At 50.5% G+C, this 21,279-nt stretch overlaps 1 protein-coding gene across 1 annotated transcript in view; it reads left to right on the top strand.

The window, feature by feature from the left end:
• The window catches only part of LOC147738072 (uncharacterized), a 556,710-nt gene that overhangs the window by 182,201 nt on the left and 353,230 nt on the right, over positions 1-21,279 (top strand). The gene's annotated exons all lie outside the window — the stretch shown is intronic.

Below are 21,279 nucleotides of genomic sequence, written 5' to 3'. Positions count from 1 at the left end.
CCAAGGGGTCCCAGGGCGGACCCATATTAGTGCGCCATGCGCATATGAAGAATAATCTGTGGCATAAAGCTGCCGGCGCCATCTGCGATGCAGCGCTCGCACCTCTATTCTGTTCAGATATGTCTCTTGAAGCACGCTACATTAATCTTATGGCGTTTCAAATATGAATATATCTGGTACCACCTAGTCGGTGTGTGTGCATGCCCCTAACATTCCAGGTATATATCCGAAGTTCAGCCCTAATCGTTGCCCATGAATGTCCTGCACAAAAAGGGTAACATGGTAAGTAATGCCAAAAGGTCGGCTGCACAACATGTCGCCGTCCAAACACTCAAATGAGCTATAGTAAACTATACAGTTCTAGGAGGAGATAAGTGGCTTATGCAACAAGAGTCTGTGTGTCAGTGTTGTTGATGAGAGAGGTATCACCTCTCCCGGGCCGGCAAGGAACGGCCGTGTGTGTCTGGCAGGCCCGCCAGTCCACCCGCCCTGTGCGTTTCAGGTAAGGCCCTTCGGTGCCAAAGAATGGGGAGAAGGGCTCCCACAGGGTCCCCGCCTCCAGAGAATCCAGTACAGAGGCTGCTGATAGGCCCATGGTTACAGTCTAGGTGTCGAATCCATCAGGGTGGCAGACAGATTCATGTGTGTATAGGAAAATGTTACTCACTGTGTCCTGATGGGTCTCGACTCCTCAGGGCAGGGAGATCCCCGCACCAGACAGTTCTACAGTTCGCTCACTTCAGGGCAAGTCATGGTGACAGTTGCATAGGCATACCAGCCCGCATCGCAGGGGAGAAAGTCTTTCAGGGCCCCCTCAGCCGAGAAGGTCCACTGTTTGCGGTGTGACATCAGGGAGGTCTGCAGAGCGCTGGTAATCCGGCAGGCCGTAGATTGCCTCATCATCATTCGGTAGAGTGGTCGGGCTGGCATTCGGGGCGGAGGATGGGGCCGGAGAGTTGCTGATCTCTGTAACCCTGTGGAGAGCATCCTGTTGTTCCTGTAGGATCAGATCCGTGGGTGGAGAGCGAGAGCGTTGTGGGTGTAGGCGTTCTGCGCCTGCGTCGTCGTCTCGGCCCACGCGTGTGCGAGGTCGTAGTGGTTCCGTGTGCCTTTCTAGGTGCCTCAGATACTCCTCCATCTAGCCAGGCCTCTACCTCCTCAGGGCTGGTGAAAAAGTGTGTTTTGTCCTGTGCTACCACCCTCAGTTTTGCGGGGAAGAGCAATGAGTATTTAAGGTCCACCTGCCGCAGCCTGCTCTTCACTGCCAGGAAGGAATGGCGTTGTCTCTGTACCTGCACAGTGTAGTCCGGGAAAAACATCACTGTGGCGTTGTCTATTTGGATGTCACCAAGCTTCCTGGCTTCTCGCAGGATCGTGTCGCGGTCTCTGTAGTTCAGGACACAGAAGATGAGATGTCTGGGGTTAGAGCTAGGGGGAAGGGGCCTTGTGGGCACTCGGTGAGCTGGTTTCACCACAAACTGAGGCGACAGTGTGTCTTCAGGGAGCAGGTCGCGTAGCCACTCTTCTACTCGCCGAGTAGGGTCCATCCCTTCCCATTTCTCCGGGATGCCCACGAGTCGAATGTTTCTCCGTGCCCTTCCTTCCGCATCCTCTGGACGTTCTTCTAAAAATTCCACTCAGATCTCCGATGTGTTTGTCCGCTTGGGTCACTGTGGGTTCCAGCGCCGCCACCGCCCCCTCCGATGTTGTAGTGCGATCTTGAAGTTTCTTGTGATCGGCTTTGAGATGTGTCAGGTCGATCGCCACACTGTCTATCTTTGTCTCAAGGGAGGTGCGAGTCTGTTGCATTGATTCCTCCAGCCGTTCCATGACGGCTAGCACATGATCGAGCTTGGAGGTCACCAGTTCGCATCCATCTGGACGCCGTTTTGGAAAGCTTCCCCTTCGGTATCGTGCCCCCGGTTCCGGTCCGTGTCTTCACTCCTCCAGACATGGGCCAGGTGTGGCAACTGCGCTCGGCTTGCATGCCAGTGGGATTGCCCCAAGCCTCCCTTCAATTGGTAAGTGCGTTGTTTACCTGGAAGTCAGCGGTCTCCTATACAGTCCCGACTGAGAGGGGGGACAGCCGCAATGGCGCTACTTAGCTTGTGCAGTGTCGCGACTGCGTAGTCGTCCCAAGCATCAGCAGGCACCCGTAGATGGTCCGGTGAGCGGGGCAGGTGGTGAGGGTGTCCTGGAGTGGCTGCAAGGGGGTCCAGGCAGCAGGTCCAACAGCAGATTGCAAAAGGGCGCACAGCCAGGCAAAGCAGTCGATGAGGGGCACCCCCCGACACGGGCAGTGCTAGGCAGGTGTTTCAGCGCGTGGCAGTCGTTTCGTTGCAGCTACTCTCAGGGCTGCTGCAAGCGTTAAGGTTCCAGGTCGCAGATTGGTGCCCACCCCCTGGGGGGGGTCCACGGGTTACTTCTTGATGTTCCCACCCGTCCGTTGTTAAGTCTGTTCCGTTGGGCGCTTCTCTGCGCAATGTCTTCGCAAGCGTGGGGGCAGCAAGGGCGCCAGTTCCCCACAACGCTATCCGGTGATGGTGGAATGTGGGCAGGAAACCCCTGTATGATCTCGGCCCCTCTCGCGTCTCAGGTCACTGTGCCTAGTACCGCATATCTTGGCTTGTCTCTGTGTCGGCCCAGGTGGTGGAGAGAGGGGCACGTGGCATTGTCTCACAGGAATTGCGTGGTTCGGGTGGCCCTCCGATGCAGGGGTACATTGGTCGTCTCTGATGCTGCCGCGTGGCGGTCGCAGCCAAGGCCCAGCCCCCCCACCGTGCCTCAGGAGGGAGACGCTGCAGCAGGTGTGGTTCAGCAGAGGTGGAAGGGAAGGGGTGTCTCACAGTCTCAGCACCCAAGCCGTATGTGCCCAGCCAGGATGTAAGTGGGCCGTGTTTCCAGGCCTAGTGTCCCAATCAACTGTCCCCAGGCGAGAGCGTCCGTGTGGGGGGCCGCCGCCCATGTGTGGGTCGCGCCTCTTCGCATTCACTTACCGGCGGTGTCCAGGTAGTGCCCCAGTGCGGTCAGGTACTGCCTCCAGGGGGCCGCCGATGCAGCTGCGTTGTTCCCCGCCTGTTACGGCGCCTCTGTGCTCAGTTCCTCAGGCTGGGGCCCCGCTCGGGTTCCCAGCCTCCTCCGGCCTCTCACCTCCGTTGTCGGCGGGGGCGCAGGCGGGGAGGGCTCAGCGGTGTGGCAGGGCCCAGTCAGCGGTGTAGGAGATCTCACAGCCGCCGCTCTTAGATCTCGCAAGGTCCGGTCAGGCCGTACACAGGTCGCGAGGACAGGCCTAGCTCCAGCGCCCGAGCCTCGGCCTCACGTAATCAAGGACCCCAGGGGGCGCCGCGACAGTGCCGGTTACCGCCACTCAGTGTGTTCCGATGCAGGCCCCAGCGCCCGATCCGTCCCGCAGCCTGTCAGTGGGTGGGCGGGGGTCTGGTGCAGGTCCGCCAGTAGTTTGTGACCGAGATAGGAGAATTATGCCGGAGAAGTGGCCCGGGAGAGGGGAGCTCAAGCAGGAGCTCTACCCGTGTACGTCTTCCTCCACCGCGCTTCAAGCCACGCCCCATTAACAACTTCTCATGTTATAATATTAATTGTCGATCCCTCCCCAAACACCAGGCTGACCTATTTGATCTACTTGTGGAGTCTCAGCCTGGTGCGATCTTCCTGACCGAGACATGGTTGAATGCTAGCTCTGGCCCTGATGTAGCTAGAGCATTGCCATCTAATTACACCATAGTCCGGAAAGACCAAGGAAATTGGTGGAGGGATCGCATTAATTTAAAAAAAAATCTTTAGTTGTAAGTTCGATGAGCTGCTTATCCCTGGCTGTGAGGCAGCAGTGTTTAAACTACTCCTGACACCTCTTTTTTCTTTTTCTGGGATACTGCTATATCGCCCACTGGGGCCATCTTGCTCGTGGGCGACAAATTTCCCAGATCTTATTATCCCTTTTCTTTTCAGCTTGGCCAATTTTACAATTCTAGGAGATTTTTATCTCTATCTGGAAGACCTTGCCTGCGCTGTCAGCAGCCCCTTTATCTCTGACTTGGCTGCTATGAATATCTTACTTCAAAATTTAGGCTTACTCATAAAGCTGGTCATTTGCTTTACCCTATCTTTTCAAATATACCTTGCCTTCATTGCCCAGTTGCCACTTCCCTGTGTTGGTCCGATAACTTTTTAGTGAGTTTTTCGCTTGCGGCCCCTTGTCTCTCACATAAATGGAGCGACAGCGCTAAAAAACAATCAGAAACTGGAAAGATTTGGACATGACTAAATGTAATTATTTTCTTTCTGTTAATGCCCCCATTTTCAAATATATATTTGCCCTAGATCTGGTGGCCTTTCAAGGCTGGATTCAATCACCACTGGATATCTGCCTTCTGGCTTCATCCAGGAAATTAAACAACCACCGCCCTCCCGCCCGGTGGTTTTCCGAAGAGTTAAAAAGGGAAAAAAAACAAATGCAAAAATATGGAAAGACGATGGCGTAAGACCTATGCGCCTGACGGTAAGACCGCGTATATGTTAGTTAAAAGGGCGTATCACTCTCATTGTACGTCCGCGCGTGCCAACTTTGTCTCCTTTACCATTACTGGGGCTAACAACTGTCCTAAAACACTTTTCAAAATGGTCAAAGAACTCGCGGGTGCTGCTTCTGCTCAGGTCCCTCCCAGTCTAAATACCATGCAATGCGAGTATCTTGCTCAGTTTCTTCTTAAAGTGGAAACAATATATTCTGCATTGGGAGGCAACATCCCTCCCTCAAATTCTCTGCCTGCCTCGATCTCTGTTCAACCCAGCCCGATTGCCAAGTTGCCACGCATCTGACCGTGGAAATACACTAAACACCTGATCTCTTCTAGACATGACCATGCTCAAATTACTCCTTAATAAGACTCACTCTGGATCCCCGCGCGATATCCTTCCTATCACTGTACTGCAACCGCTTGAACAGCCAGCCCTCCAATGCATTCTGGAACTTCTAAATGCATCCTTAATGGAGTCTTCCGTCCCTGCTGTAGGAAGGTACCTCCTGACTATGGTTGCCCCCAACTTTTTGCCCTGTGTTTTAGCTGGTTTTTGACATAGTCGACCTGGGACCCTGCCAATCAGGACCCCAGGCCTACTGCTCTCTCTGTAAAATGGATTCCATGTACCTTAGGTACATTTCCAATTGGTACTGGGCCACCTTCTCAGACCCTGTAACTCAGGGCATAGGTGTACCCAGGGCCTACCAGGGGCTGAAGCATGTATTATGCCACCCCTGGCTGGCCTCCTAAATTTGACACAACTGGCTGCATGGCAGCTGGGGCAAAGTCGTGTAATCACCCTTTGCTGTAGATATAGTATACCTATATCTAACCCTAAAAATGGACACACAGATTCCTATCAGTCACTCCTATGGCAGGCCTTGACAATCCTGAAGGCAGAGTGCTTGGAATCGTGTGAGATGGTGCTCTGGCATGAGCTGAGCCTGTCTGCAGCTTTCGGAACCAAGTCCTAATAGCTGTTCCATGATAACGCATACCATATACTCTTAAGTGCATTATAATCCTCGCGGTTAAATGCTATCTTCGGTATTGCTTTATCAAAACATGTCGAGTAAGGTGTCATACAAATTGGAATACTAACCCCTCGCCAATTCTGGCGACGGGGTTAGCATTCCACCCTTCTAGAGGGACACGACATGTATGTGACTGTGAACCCCGGTTAAAGTTAAACGAAGCCTCAGCTCCACAAAATGGATGCTGCCACCACAGACACGAGTCTGACCCCCTGCAGCTGGGAGTCCTTCCAGCGAGGGGAGCCTGGACAAAGGGTTTCCTGTCAGGGGCGTTGCTAGCACCGTCCCAGACAGGGTTTTGTGTATCCTGGGTAGGCAGGGCTTTACAGGAAGGTGACTGCTGAGTGGCACCCCGGTGCTCACTACGCATAGGCCGGTCAGAACCAGTTCCAGGGGCACACCAGCCTCTGGCCTGGGGAAAGTCCGGCATGGGAGAGAGGTGTAACCACCCCCCTCCTAGTCCCACCCATAGGCAGGACCTAGTCACCGGGTCAGCCCCTTTTCTTAGTTTAAAGATAGGAGCGCGCCCCCTGTTCAAATTAGATCATCTTTGGAATCAAGACACGACTTTCTTCGAAAGGACTTCAAGATTTCTTCTTCAAGATTCTCCCTTGTGACTAAGGAGTAGTCACCCTGCATCCGCAGGCACCATCTAAAGAACACTGCGGTCTGCTGCAAGTCCTTCCTCAGGAATCCGACGACACAGCTCGACGAGACCCGGCTTCCCTGGCACCTCTGACCTCTACTCACCTCTACAGCCAAGCTGAGAACCGTGAGTGCGACGAGACCTCGAGGGACCGGCTATCGCCAAGACTGCACGACTTCTTTCCAGCAAGCCCGCCGAGTGACCCTCTGGTGAGTGCTTTGGGGTCCGAGAAGCCCCGACCCTGAGCAGCTCCAGCACCGAAGTACAGCCTCCCAGCATCTCCACGATCTGCATGGGGCCCTTCTGCTTTTTGCTGCTCACCGCGTTGTTTGGCTACTAGCCCGCTGGCTTGTGGCCTTCTGAACGACGCCCGACGACATCACCGCTGCTGGTCTGGTTGCTCCAGACTGGCCCTCGCTCCCTTCCAAGAGAGGAGCACCCCGGACCCTCCTGGTCCACTCCAGACGCCATTTTGAGTCCACCGCGTGGGCTTGAATTAGCCAAGGTTTTGTTGCCCAATCCTGGGTCCAGCGACGCCGACAGCTTCATCCATCGTGGGACAGCTCGCTCCTCCATCCTGGTCGCCGACAACGCCTCCTGGTCCGTGAGATCTGCAGAGCACAGCGTCGCCCACTCACCTAGTCGAGGTGACTACCATCCGGTGCCCTCCTGGTGCCACCTGACTACTGGCTAGTAGTCACGAACTTGGTCCCCTCTGCTTTCAGGTATCGTCCATCTTCAAGATCCAGGCTTGGATCACTTCTAACTCTCTTCACTGGTCGCCTGCCAGCATCTTTCTTCCAGGCTCCTGGTCCGTCTACGAGGATTCCCGACGTCTTTTGAGACCTATGCAGCTGCAGCCCCTGGGCTAGGTAACTTCGGCATTTTGGTGCCCCAGCATAGCCTCACTATCCAAGGGTCAGAATCCACTTTCGGTTTCCTCCTACCAGGTCGGGTTCGCCCGAGAACACTAACTTTGCATTTACTAGCTACCATAGACTTTGTCCCGCATCACGCGTGAGAGTGCACACTCTGCACCCGAGTCCCCTGGGCCTCCTAGAAGTAATCTAACGATTCTATAGTCAAGTCCTAGCGATTCCAAAGCCTATTAGTACTGAACTTACCTGCTAGTAATTTCGCATTCCACTTTCAGAGTATATGGTTTTCCGTGCCCCTCTGGCATTTGTATATACTGTGCTAACTTAAGTATTTTCGTAAGAGTTTTGTTTTGTGCTTAGTACCCTGTCCTCATAAAGAGTACAGGGCTGTTGTGATTCTAATAAATACACTGTTTATTTTCATAACACTTGTGTGGTGTCCTTTCACTGGGTGTTCAAGGGGTATATGTGTGGTATAACAGCTTGCTTAACACGCCCTCTCGAGTCTTTAGCCTTAGACTGCTCGTATCCATGCTACTAGGATAGCTGGTCTATAAGGTTGACTTACAACCAATCATCAATAAGGGTTGTTGGACTGATACATAGTGATCACTAGAATAGTGAGCACTGCATATCAGGCCACCTTCTCACACCTGCTGACTGGAAGCATGCAATGGTTGTTCCGCTATTGAAATAAGCTAACACTGACCCGGCACTTCCCTCCAACTATCGACCCATTTCTCTGCATCCTGCCCTCTTGAAGGTCTTGGAGAGGCATATCAACATCCAGTTAGGCCAGTTCATCGAAACTAACGAGCTTCTTCATCCCTCCCAATCCGGCTTTAGGGGTATACACCTGTTACAACGCAACTTTTACAACTACCTACCATTACAACGCAACTTTTACAACGCATACCATTACAACGCATTGCGCTGGGGGGCGCTCTAGGATAGGGAATAAGTTTAATTTACTATCCAACACCTTCCCTAGTGTCCACGGGGACTGGAGTTGGAATAGTAAATTATACTTACCACTATCCAGCACCTCTAAGCGCTATGCGTTGTAATGGTATGCGTTGTAATGGTCGCGTTGTAATGGTAGGTAGTTGTAATGGTATGCGTTGTAACGTCATACATCCGGCTTTAGGACCGGTTATTCGACTGAGACTACACTTTTAGGTGTTACGGAAATGCTTCGTAAGAATTTGGATGCAGGTGATACGGTGGCCCTGGTACTATTGGACTTGAGTGCGGCCTTTGATACAGTCTCCCATGCCTTACTAATACAAGCCCTCCAATCCATAGGAGTAATGGGCTCTGCTCTAAATTGGCTGACTTAATTTCTTGCGAACCGTACCTTTCAGGTTTTTTCATCCGCTGCCAACTCTAAGATATACTCCTCACCTTATGGGGTCCCACATGGATCTATTCCTAATCCCTTGTTATTTAACATTGTCAGACCCCTAGCAGCTATTGTAGAGGAATCTGAGTTGTCTATTTTTTTCCTATACCGACGACACCCAGATTATTTTCTCTCTTTCAGCTGGGAAGACCGCAGAGCCTTCGGCCCTCAGGACAGGGCTAAATAAAGTGGCGACTATTGTGCCGGGCCTACAGAACCTCCTCGGCCTCTAGTTTGTTGGATAAGCTATATTGGCTTTCAGTCGAAAAACGGACCAGGTTTAAGGCTCTAACATATATATATATATATATATATATATATATATATATTCACAGAAAAAACCATAGGTTTTAGGCCATATATAGTTAGGGATTAGCATTTACAAAACCTTAATTTACTCGCACAAAACCATAGAAATTCGCATATATAGTTAGATGCAATAACTATATATCGCGCACCCGCAATCCACTGCTGATGATGTCACATATTACATCATTCATGACATGGTCAGTGACATCACTGATGGCATCACTGATGACATCATCCAGTGACTGTGTGTTAAAATATGTCTTACATATTGAAGAATGAGTGGATGTATAAGTGTCTGGATGAAGGATTTAGTAGGTGCATGACTGACTGTATGAGTGAGTGATTAAATGTGTCTCACTGGGTGCATGGGTAAGTGACTAAACTGTCTTAATTTGTGCATCATTATGTCTGTTGTTCTGTAAACTGCTGCATGTGTTAATAAGTAGCTATATGAGTAACTATAAGGGTTATTGATTGTTTGCCCAAGTATTTGTATGGGAGACTGAGTGTGTGTGTGGGTGGCTGGGAGGTGTATGACTCTGTGCATAAATGTGTGAGTAGTTGATTCACTAGATGTATGGGTTCAAAAGTGCATGTGGAAACAGCTGTATGGGCGGTTGACTGTCTGCATAAGTGTATTGGTGATTGAATGGATTTCTCAGTGCTACATGTCAAAGTAAGTACATATGTAAAACACAGTACATGTGAGAGCTGACATATATAAATAACTGCATAAGAGCCAGTGAATGTGTGAGTGGCTGTATGGATCATTGTGAACATGTATCAGGGATTGTATAAGAGAGCAAATATGTGTTAGTATATGTTTGAATAAGTAAGATGTGTATAACTGTATAGTTGAGAAAATGCAGGTGTGATTGATTCTTTGCATGACTGACTAGGTGTGTGAGTAACTCCATGGATAAGTGACAGTCTGTGAGTGTCTGTTTACACTGATTGTATCTAAGGTTATATTAGAGTCTGAAGATGTTCATTGTATTACCACATAAATGATATCATCAGTGATGTGATCAGTAATGTCAAATGAGATGTCATCAGTGATGTCATCAGTGATATCATTTAAGATGTCATCAGTGATGTCATTACAGATGTCATCAGTGATGTCATCAGTGATGTCACTGACCATGTCATGAATGATGTAATATGTGACATCATCAGCAGTGGATTGTGGGTGCGCGATATATAGTTATTGCATCTAACTATATATGCAAATTTCTATGGTTTTGTGCGAGTAAATTAAGGTTTTGTAAATGCTAATCCCTAACTATATATGGCCTAAAACCTATGGTTTTTTAGGTCGAGCCTGGGAACACGCATCCGAAGGATGCGGTCCAGGTGGAGAACTATAGCTAGCTGACACGGGGGAATGACGGACAAGAAACTGCCACGCGCTTCTCCCCGGCTGGATTCAGCTGCGTGCACACGCACCCACACTCACGCATGCGCACATCACAGCCACACGCATACACAGGCACACCCCCCCCGCCCCGCACCTACACACACTAGCGCACCTACATGCACACACAGAGACCCCCCACACACACACCAGCGCACCTACATACACGCACGCACCCCCCGCCGCCGCAATCCCACACATACACATACACATACGCACACACACACAAGCACCGGACCCCACTCACCGGCTACCCCGGATTTCTCTTCTCTGGGGCGGCCCCGGGGCGCTCCGTAGCTCACGGGAGCCCCGGGCCGCGGGAGGACTCGGCTTCTTTGCTCCTTACCGGCGGGCAGCCAATCATAGCCCAGCAGCAGGCGTGACTTCCTTCTTTCTTCTGGCCCGGCCTACGTCTTCTCTCCCGTTGCCTGGCTTCCTGCCTCAGGGGTCCGCCAATGGCAGCGCGGCCCCGAGCAGGGATCAATACGAACTTTACATTTTTAAGAATGGTAATATTTCACGTTTCCTGGAATGCGCCTAGGGTGTAAGTAGACAGACACTGAATTCATTTATCAAAGCCACATGGCAGGTATCGGAGGCCAAGCCAGCGTGATGTGTCTTGTCTCTGCCCCGTGGAAACAGAACCCGTCGGTAATTAGGAGTATTGTGAGACGTTCAGTGCTACCGGCTGGGCGCGCCGCAAGGGCACCTGTGAACGCGCACCGAGGGCCGTCGGGGCCCCCAGCTAGCAGGCGTGGATTTCAAAGTCACCGGGCGGGCAGCAGAGGCGACGCCCCTGGAGTGCTGCTGCTGCCGCCCACCGCCGTAATCTGGCCCACACAAAAGGAAATCGATCATGGAAATTAGCAGTTACTAATTGCCTGCCGAACCCCTCACGGAAGCCTCTGGGAGACAGCGAAGCGTGCCGCATTAGATTTTCCCTGGAGATAAGGTGTCTTTGTGTGTGCACCTACGCTGTGCGTTTAGGCAGCCGGCGCCTTTGGGTGTGCTGCCCGAGCCAAGGCTGACGCATGTCTGTCAATCAGGTTTAGCAGACTGTAGCACCCGCTGCACCCGAGGTCATTGGCACCAAGAGTGTGTCTTTGTTACATAAAGGAGATCATAGTTTTCATGCAAACACTGTTACTTGCGCGTCACATAGCAACGTCAGGAGCGGCCATTACCTAGAGCACGGCTGTGCGTCATAGGTCGAGAAGGACCGGATCCATGCAAGAGTTTTAGGATGTTCACGTCATACAAATGCATAGGCAGTACATTTAATTGGAACTCTGACGTAATCAGGGGTGAGCCTGACATTCTGGGCTTAGGTCTAGCACTCCTGGACCGACATTGGACCTCTGATTAACTGCTTAATTAATTTGTAAGAAACATAACACTCACATGATGCCAGGGTTTCCGAATACCAAGGCCGCCTACTCTTAATTCCAGCCCACCACTCTTGCTTTAACCACCCTGCACTTCGTGTATCTTTATCCCACGTTTACAGATCCTATATCACTGCTCCTTTGCACAATGTTCCTATCCATTTCTCCCTCATTGTTTCTACTTTTCACTTGCTTTCCCCTGGTCAAAGTCTGGTGATGAAAAATACGTCCTGGTCCCCCAAAAAGAGTGCTGGTGTCCCCCACTGGCACTATCTGACTCAGACTTTGATTGTCACCTCCGTCAATATATTGTTGCATTTCCCATCACAACTGTCTTCTGCATTCATGCAGCTCCTTACTAGCTACCTATCTCCTTACATCCCAGTATCCCACTCAGTGGCGGCTGGCATTTTTACGGGGAGGGGGGCACACAAAGTATTATATATATATATATTTTAAATGAAACACCTAACGCGACGTCCGCACTCCGGACCTCTTCTTTTCAGGAACAGGAACCGGATGCTGGAACTCCCTTGCCCAATCCTGGCGCTGCTCACGTGCAGCATGTGAGCAGTGCCCTGATTGGAAGGAGCAGCCTCACTCTGCGCTACGCAGCGTACTGGAGGCATGCACTTACTCCCTACCCAGCTGTCTTAAGACAGTAGGGTTGAGAGGTTTAAAGTGCTTATGTGTGCAACGGCGGGCCAAAAAGACTTGCGCACTTTAAACAGTGCATTAGACAGCCCACCCTCCTTCGTACTGCTCTCAAACAGCAGCGGCCCAAATGCATGATTACATAATAACACACTCGGTCCATTGGTGTTTTAACACATTTCCATATGTCCCATATTAGTTCTGTGTGCTGAAGTAATCCTCTCTCCAAGAAAAGTGTACCATGGAACAATGATCCTCAACATATTGGCCAGAGACCACACCCACAAATTACTGGGATCACCGAAAATGCCCTTGAAATATTTTGAAATTTTGTGAGATGGAATATAGTACTCATCTTAGAAATTCCACTTATTATTTTTTCCCGGGAATCTATATTTTTAGAATAAATCTGTGTGCTAAAGGTCCAGACGCGAGCTGAGGCTTTAACCCGGCTGTGCTGCAGAAATCCCGGCCCAGGTGTGCTGTCCCTAATGGTTATATGGGCGTGTGTCACATTCCAGCAGGCCAAGAACACAAATAATTTTTTGTCTTCATTTAAGTATAAACTCTGTTTTTTATTATTTTTTTAAGACTTCATTCTGCGCGATGCATACCGTACTGAGCACCTCTTTGAAGCTCGAGCATAAAACTTTAATTGCTTTTTAGGTCGAGCCTGGGAACACGCATCCGAAGGATGCGGTCCAGGTGGAGAACTTTAGCTAGCTGACTCAGGGGAATGAGGACAAGAAAGTGCCACGCGCTTCTCTCCGGCTGGATTCAGCTACGTGCACGCGCACCCACACTCACGTCGCATACACAGCCACACGCATACACAGGCACAACCCCCCGGCCCCGCACCTACACACACTAGCGCACCTCAGGGGTGGGGGAATCATATCGCCCGACGCCCGAACCATGTTGTTCTTTTTGCTGGGCAAGAAGATTTATTGCCTATTATGTCCGACGGACAAGTAGACGTTAAACCACCTCAATACAAAAGGCTGTGGGCACTCTGGGGCTCACAGCCAATCCGTAGCTTGCAGAGAGTATTTAGAGGCATCTGATTGGCTAGCAGCCCATGACTGGGCTCTACCCAGTGATTGGCTGGGGGTGTGAAACGTCACTCAGCCTCTGCAATCAGTAGTCCGTGGCCGCTGCGAGGCTCGCATTCAGGTAAATTAAGGAGTTTTGCCTGCTACAGCATTGCTAGTATTTGAAAGTGTGAGGTTGGATGCTCGCATTAAACTGTTCTGTACTTGATTGCGTGATGTTGTGACAGGTGCGATTCTTTTAGCAACCATCAGTAAAAAGATGAATTAGTTCAAAAGCCTAGACCTGGCCCGCTGTGGCGCCTCAGAAGAGCACGTCAAAAAAACGTATCGCTAGCAGGCGCGCTGCGCCATCACCCTGACAAAAACAAGGAGCCAGGCTCTAGGACAGCTTCATGGCGATTGCGAAGGCTCAGTCGTGGTTAGTGACCCCAAAAAAACGAGAGTACTTTCTTTGACAAGTACAGTTAAGATAATTATGAAGGGCGTGGGTGGCAGGCCCGTCATTCACACTTTCCACTGCGATCCTCATGCTATGTTTTCAGAGGTCACAATCCTTTTGATGCATTCTACAGATTGTGCACGGAACGCAATAAACACATGGAAGTTGATAACCCATTTGCGTGCAGTATCCGCTCCAGTACTTCCTTTGAGGAAGAAGGAATTCAGTCTGGGAACTTCACTTCAGACTCGAGGATGAGGTCGCCACAATGAGGATAAAACAATCGAACCAGAAAGTTGGTGTTTGTATACAGCCAATTTTCACCGATATACAGAGGGGTATCATGACTTCACTGTGCACCGAGGGTTAGGTACTTGTAAAATATTTTAAAAATGTAAATCCGTATTTGTATAGCGCACTTGAACATTTGCATAGTGGATTAATGTTTGTTAAACGCAATAAGGCAGACAGCAGAGGAACAACTAGAAGGAGGCACATTTCGGGGGGAGGGCCTAATCTTCTAGCCATAGGCAGAGAGTGGTGATGCAGGGGCTCTAAGAAAGGGTGAAATCACTTCGTAAGAAAAACTTCGCTAACAAGTGAATGGTCTTTAAAAGACATGTGAAGTACTCGGTTGTGGCTGTGTGCGCGCTGAGAAAGCTGTCTCAGCCCGGGCTGCCACACAAGAGGGGGAGGGGGAGGGGGAGGGAGTGGGGTCTGAAGCTATTTGATCCCATGGGCGTTGCACCGCGCGCCTGCCCTACAGAGATACCATTTCTCCTGACTGGATGCAGCTGTGTGAGGGGTGTTCTCAATGAGGTGGGAAAGCACTTATTTGTGAAGTGTCAAAGTCGCTATTGTGTCACTGGAAGGGGAGAGGTTTTAACTTTCCCATCCTTTGCATGGACTTTTTAGGGGGTTGGAATGCTTTCATTTTTTAAAGCCTTTCATCTCTGGTAATGTCCATTTTCAGGTGTAAGGGCCTGTGATTCTATGAAACTTCTGAGAATCATGGACAGTGTCTCTGCAAATCTCACCTCTTGTACGTAAACTTCTCAATACAGTGATTAAAATATATTTTTTTAAAGCATTGCTAGTGTTCAAAAGGGTTATTTTTTCGAGCAGATCGCTCTGAATAGAATAGAACTGCTGTGCCTGCTGTGACAGACCGTGTGTACTGAGATACCCTTGTGGCTGTAGGAAGCGCGGGCTCCCATCGACCTCATCACTGCTATTGGAGTAGTGCCTACAGCGCACCTTTCCATTGATGGGCAGAGCAGATTCAGAACTCCCTTTCACACCAGACGTGTGACAGATATGCCCGATTGGGCAATTTCCCTCACAAATGGGTGATATTTTTCCCATTTGTGCGAGTAAATAATCAATTGACCAGTGCCTTCTATTTTTCAAGCTTAATTTGGATCATTGTACGCATTTTGTTAAGCTGCGGCGGCACCTCCATGTCAGTACTGCAATTTATCATTCTTGAGCTGCCAGGCTTGCTAAAAATTGTTAAAGGACACTGGCATTACTGGATAATGGGTAAGGAGGTACCATAGAGGGAGGCCCAAAGGGGGCATTGCATTTGCGGGACTCACTATAATGATGGTCTTGAGGAGGGTCTTGTCAGTCTGGAACAGAGGCACGACGCGTAAATTGCACTATTCTCATTGTGTGTTCAGACCTAAAACGCCATGGCAGGACTTCAAGCCCATATCTGAATGTGGGTGAAAAATATATTTATTTCGAAAAGTGAACGTTGTTTTCCATAAAACATAGTAGCCGCCTCAATGTACTAATAATATCAAATTCTGCTATTTGTGTCATGTTGCATAATTCTTCATGACGGCCTGCAACTATTTAAGTACTCTTTGTGAAAGAGAATCTGGCTGGATAAAAATGTCTTCCATGCTTATTTTGCGTGATCTTAGGCAAATATTTATTTCATCAAAACTTTATCTTCATAATCGAGAATGGAAGCACTTTCAAATGCATGCGTTCAGAATACCAGCCGTACAAAAACCTGTTGTTTTTTAATTACTAGACTATTTATTTATTTTACTTATTTTATTTTTGCAATTTTTAAAGCGCGCAAATACCCATACGGGTGTCTCGGCGCTATTGTTACAGAACCCACTTATGGTATGACGGGGGAGTTAGGAAGAGGAGAACAGCCATGTTTTGAGGCTCTTTCTGAATTTGAGGAGCGTGGGGGCAGTTTTGATGTGGAGTGGTAGCGTGTTCCACAGTTTGGCCGTGGCGGTTGTGAAACATCTATCTCCCCAGCTGGCCTTTCTTGTCCGGGGACGTTCAGCAAGTAGGCTGAGGAAGATCGTAGGGTCCTGCGTTGTTCCACTGGGCGGAGAGCTTTTTTTAGAAACTGTGGTCCTGCGTTGTTCAGGGTTTTGTAGGCTATGCACAGAGCCTTAAATTTGATTCGGCTCCTAATAGGGAGCCAGTGTAGTTCTTTAATATACGGGGAGGTTGAGGTAAACTTAGGAATGGATAGTAGGGTTCTGGCTTCAGCGTTTTGTACTGTCTGGAGTTTATTGAGAACCTTCTCCTGAGCATTCAGGAGAAGGGAGTTGCAATAGTCGGTTCTTGAAAACACTAAGGTGCTGATAAGTGTTTTGCCCGCTGACTGTGGTAGGTAAGGAAGCATTTTTTTTATTTTTTTTAGGGTGTAGAAGGCAGATGATACAACAGCGTTGGCGTGGTGGAGGAAAGTCAGCTTATTGTCAAAAGTGACTCCCAGATTGCGGACCTTGACCACCGGTTGGGGGGGGGGGGGGCCCAACTGAGGTGGCCACCACTGAGGGGACCATGCTGGCTGCAAGCTCCCGAATGTCATCACCTCCGTTTTGTCGGAGTTCAGTTTGAGGCAGTTTGATGACATCCAAGAGCTTATCACCTTCATTCCCTCTTGAAAGTTGGCTGCGACGGATGCTCCGTTGTTGTGCACCGATAATACTAGCTGGGTATCATCGGCGTACGTTGTAAGGGCAATTCCATAAGATTTTATCACCCTCGCTAAGTCCGATACATAGATATTGAAAAGCGTCGGACTTAGCGAGGAGCCCTGTGGAACACCGCATGGGAGGGAGAAGGTCTGGGAGGTGAAATTGCCCATCTTGACAGTCTGAGGGCGATTGGCTAGGAATGAGGCAATCAGATCTTTGGCTTTGCCTCTTATTCCTAGAGCTGAGACACGGTCGATCAGAGTGACATGATCGACCGTGTCAAATGCAGCGGAAAGGTCTAGGAGTATTAGGACTGCCGCTCCTCCCATGTCCATTGTTGCTCGAATTTCATCTGCGGCCTTTAGCAGTGCTGTCTCCGTCCCATGCCCCTGTCTGAAGCCAAACTGAGTGTCATCAAGTAGATTGTTGTCATTGATGAATTTTGAAAGTTGAATGTTCATAGTTTTTTCGAAGATCTTGGCTGGGAAAGGGAGACATGCGATGGGTCTGTAACTGGCGGGGAGAAGAGGGTCCAGAGTTGGCTTTTTTAGAAGTGGCTTAATGATAGCCTCCTTCCAGACTGAGGGGTATATGCCTGTTGAAAACATGGCGTTGCAGATGGTAGACAGCGCGGGAGAGATTGCTTCTGGGATGAGGTTCAGGATAGCAGGGGGACATGGGTCAAGGGGGGATCCGGATTTAATGCTGGTTACCAGGCGTTGAATATGTTCCTGATCAATGGTGTCGAAAGATGATAGGATGGGCGAAGTATTCATGGGGAGTGCCACAGGAGAGGGTGAAGGGGAGGAATGCGAAAAGGTAAGGAAAATGGAACTAACTTTTTCCTCAAAGAAACTGGCCAGAGCATCCGCTAAAGACTGAGAACCTTCTAGGCGCGGGGCTGGGGGGTTGGACAAAGTAGTAACCACCCGAAATAGTTCTCCAGCTGAGTTTTTCGCCTGATCGATTTGGGAAGTATAGTAGAGACTTTTTTCAGCAACTATTAATCTTTTATAGATGGAAAGGGCATTTTTGTAGGTCGTTTTGTCTGCAGGGCTGTAATTGCGACGCCACTGCCTTTCAAGGTTCCTGCAGTATTGTCTCCGAGTCCGAAGGGCTTCAGTAAACCACGGGGCTGAAGGTATTTTCCTGTTCCGATGGGAGGATTTGATCGGGGCTAGTATCTTACAGGCCGTATCTAAGTTCGTCAGATAATTGGAAGACACTATAATGGGGTCCTGCTCATAGGGAATATGATTTTCCTGCATCATCTCTGCTAACTGAGCTAAATTGATGTTTTTCCAATCTCTATAGGAAGATTGAGAGGGGGCAGTGGGAGTAGGTTTGGTAGGGTTAGTTTCAACAGTGAAACAGATCGCTGCATGGTCTGTCCAGATGAGGGGGATAATTTGGGTAACAGTTACAAGGGGACTGTTGGTGAATATGCCATCTAAAGTGTGGCCTGCCTGGTGCGTGGGAGAAGTTATCAGTTGCATCAGGCCAGCAGCTGATAGGTCTGTGAGTAGCTGCGTTGTATCGTGGTTGTTGAGGACTTCTAAGTGAAAATTAAAGTCACCTAGTATGGTAAAGTGTGGGGAGTCTGCAGCTGCTTCAATTAAATTGCCTATATTGGCTAGAAATGTGGCTCTTGACCCAGGAGGGCGATAGATTAGCATGCCCTTGAAGGATGATTTGGCCGAGAGGCCTAGTGTAAAAATGAGAGATTCGTATTCAGGGCAGATAAAAGGTTTCGTCGTAAGTTTGAAGTGGTCTTTGTAGATTATAGCAATGCCACCACCTTTTTTTATTGGCCTGTCTAATCTACATACATTGTAGTTAGTGGGGGTGGCTGCTCTAAAGTCTGGTCCGGAGGCTTCGTCACCCCAAGTCTCTGTGATGAATAAGAGATCCAGTTTATGCGCGTCAATCAAGTCTGCGATTTCTAATTTGTGTTTGGGGAGGGATCTGGCATTTAATAGTGCTGCTTGAACCAATATAGGGTCAACTGTAGAGGGTTTCGTGGCAACTTTTATGCAGGTAGGACATGGGATTGGGCCTAGGATGGGGTTGGAGTACCCTAAATGTGGTGGAACATGAGGTAAAGCTGCTATATGCCTGAGTTGTAGTAATTCGGCAGTGGTGTATTTAAGTCTCACCGTATTGGTAGGTGGTCGTGGTAGTGGAGCAGCAGGGGGGGTGGCCCTTTGCCCGTCCTCGGCGCGGACGAGCGCAGACGAGCTTGCCTTATGCGCGCCTTCGGCGCGCATTCGTCGCGCCCGCTGCGCTCGTCCGCTGCGCTTCCGGTTGCAGCACATGATTTATTGAGCCGAAATTGACATGGGGAGGGGGCGTGGTCAGCGCGTGTGGGCGTGTCCGCAGCTAGGAGGCGGCGTTGCCCTGGCAACAGTATGCCGCGTCAGCCCTAAATCGGCTGGGCGGTCTGCTGCTTGCTCGAGTACAATCAGGGAATTAGCAAGTAAAAACAATTTAAACAGAGTTAAAAATGAGTGCTAACTCCCGGCTTTCCGCCTCAGGAGTGAAGTTCTGTGAACGCTCGCTCTAGGTCAGCGCGCGCTCATATAGTGAGAGGGGGCGTGGTCAGCGCGTGTGGGCGTGTCCGCAGCTAGGAGGCGGCGTTGCCCTGGAAACAGTAGGCCGCGTCAGCCCTAAATCGGCTGGGCGGTCTGCTGCTTGCTCGAGTACAATCAGGGAATTAGCAAGTAAAAACAATTTAAACAGAGTTAAAAACGAGTGCTAACTCCCGGCTTTCCGCCTCAGGAGTGAAGATTCTGTGAACGCTCGCTCTAGGTCAGCGCGCGCTCATATAGTGAGAGGGGGCGTGGTCAGCGCGTGTGGGCGTGTCCGCAGCTAGGAGGCGATGTTGCCCTGGCAACAGTATGCCGCGTCAATACACCACTGACTCGTGCAGATCCGGTTGCTCCCCTCTGTCCTCCTGGGTATCGTAGCGCTACCCCTACGCTGCTTTGCTCTGTGCTCTGTGCTTGCTTTCATCCTGAAACTATATCACTGCGCCGCATTGTGATTTAATTGTGATCTGACCTCAGCGCTGCTTTGTAATTTACTTTCACTGTATTAAAATCGTAGCGCCGCTTTATACTTTTCACCTGCTCTGCTCATAGCGCTGCTTTGTGGCCCATCATAGCGTCCACCACTCAGCAATATTATTTGTAATTCAATTTTTCAGTAATAGCGCTCCACTGCTCGCCCCAACCTCTCCCTGCGTAAAGTTGTTATTGTTGCAGCCATTTGCTTACTGTGACGTCCAAGCCCGTCCCTCCAACACGCTCCCGCCTCCCAGCTGAGCCTGCCTCCCACTGATAGAACAGGTCGACCCCACCCCCTCCGAGAGCTGTGACCGTCCTGACTCGTGCAGATCCGGTTGCTCCCCTCTGTCCTCCTGGGTATCGTAGCGCTACCCCTACGCTGCTTTGCTCTGTGCTTGCTTTCATCCTGAAACTATATCACTGCGCCGCATTGTGATTTAATTGTTGTTGGACAGGCCACGTGAAGGGCCGCTCTCCCCCGGCTCAACCAGGCCCGAGCCCGGCCCCGCAAGTACCACACACCACCATTGCACGTCTTCCGTCCCCTCAGGGACCCCTGCCCTCGAGCATGTTAACCTCGTGGGCCCGATCCACTGCCGGCCCACGCGCCAGCCTGGGCCGCCATCTTGGACACTTCACCACGAGGCCGCCTGGCCCCCGATCGACCTCAACCCTGGGCCTGGCCAGGCCTCAGACATCCCGGCACCACCATCCACCCAGGAGGTGAGCGGGCTACTTGGCAAGTCAATGGGAGAAAGAGGTGTCGATGGCTCTCCCCCGCCAAGTGCCGCTCGCCCATCGCCTCCCCGGGCGCTGGCTCCACCCCCCTGCTGGGTGTCTGGACTCCCTCATCCCGGACCTCCCGACCTCCAAGTGCGAGGGTCCGGACATCAAAGCACGCCGGCCCTATAACTGGGGCAGCTCCAGAGCAGGAAGGCAGTTGTATCTTGGAGTCGAGAGACGTAAAGAGGAACTCATCCTGGACGGACTACTGGCGCTGCCATAGCTCTGTCCTGTGCACCATCGTCCTGCCTGTTGGCGCTGCCACAGCCGTCGTAACTTTCAGCCTTCATCGTCGTCCGGATCTGCTGGCGTGGCCGCGGACCGTTGTAACCGTCATCTTCACCGGGACCTGCAGGCTCCGCCGCGGACCGTCATCTTTCATCCGTCCATCTCGGGACCTGCTTGGCTCCACCACGGCCCGATCATCCAGAACGCCGAGCTCGAGGATTGAGAGCTATTTTGTACTCATTGGTAACTAAAGACTGTCCCGCTACCCCTTTCCTCAACCAAAGACTAAACTCGAGGGGACCCCTGAGTCCAGACCTCCTTGTACCATACCATCGTAACCTAAGAATTGCATATAAAGTCTCGTTAACCTTCAGTCTTGTGTGGTGTCCGTCTGTGGGGGGGAAGTTACTTGTCTGTACAGTCGTTGGAGACGGCTCTCCCTGGAGACCTCTCCCCGTAATCTCGGCCGACCCTCCCGGTCCGTCTAACATT

This window comes from Lissotriton vulgaris, chromosome 1_1, assembly GCF_964263255.1.
Source record: "Lissotriton vulgaris chromosome 1_1, aLisVul1.2, whole genome shotgun sequence".
Taxonomy (NCBI): Eukaryota; Metazoa; Chordata; class Amphibia; order Caudata; family Salamandridae; genus Lissotriton; species Lissotriton vulgaris.
Note: the sequence above shows the minus strand (reverse complement) of the source record. Positions and strands in the feature narration are given on the sequence as shown.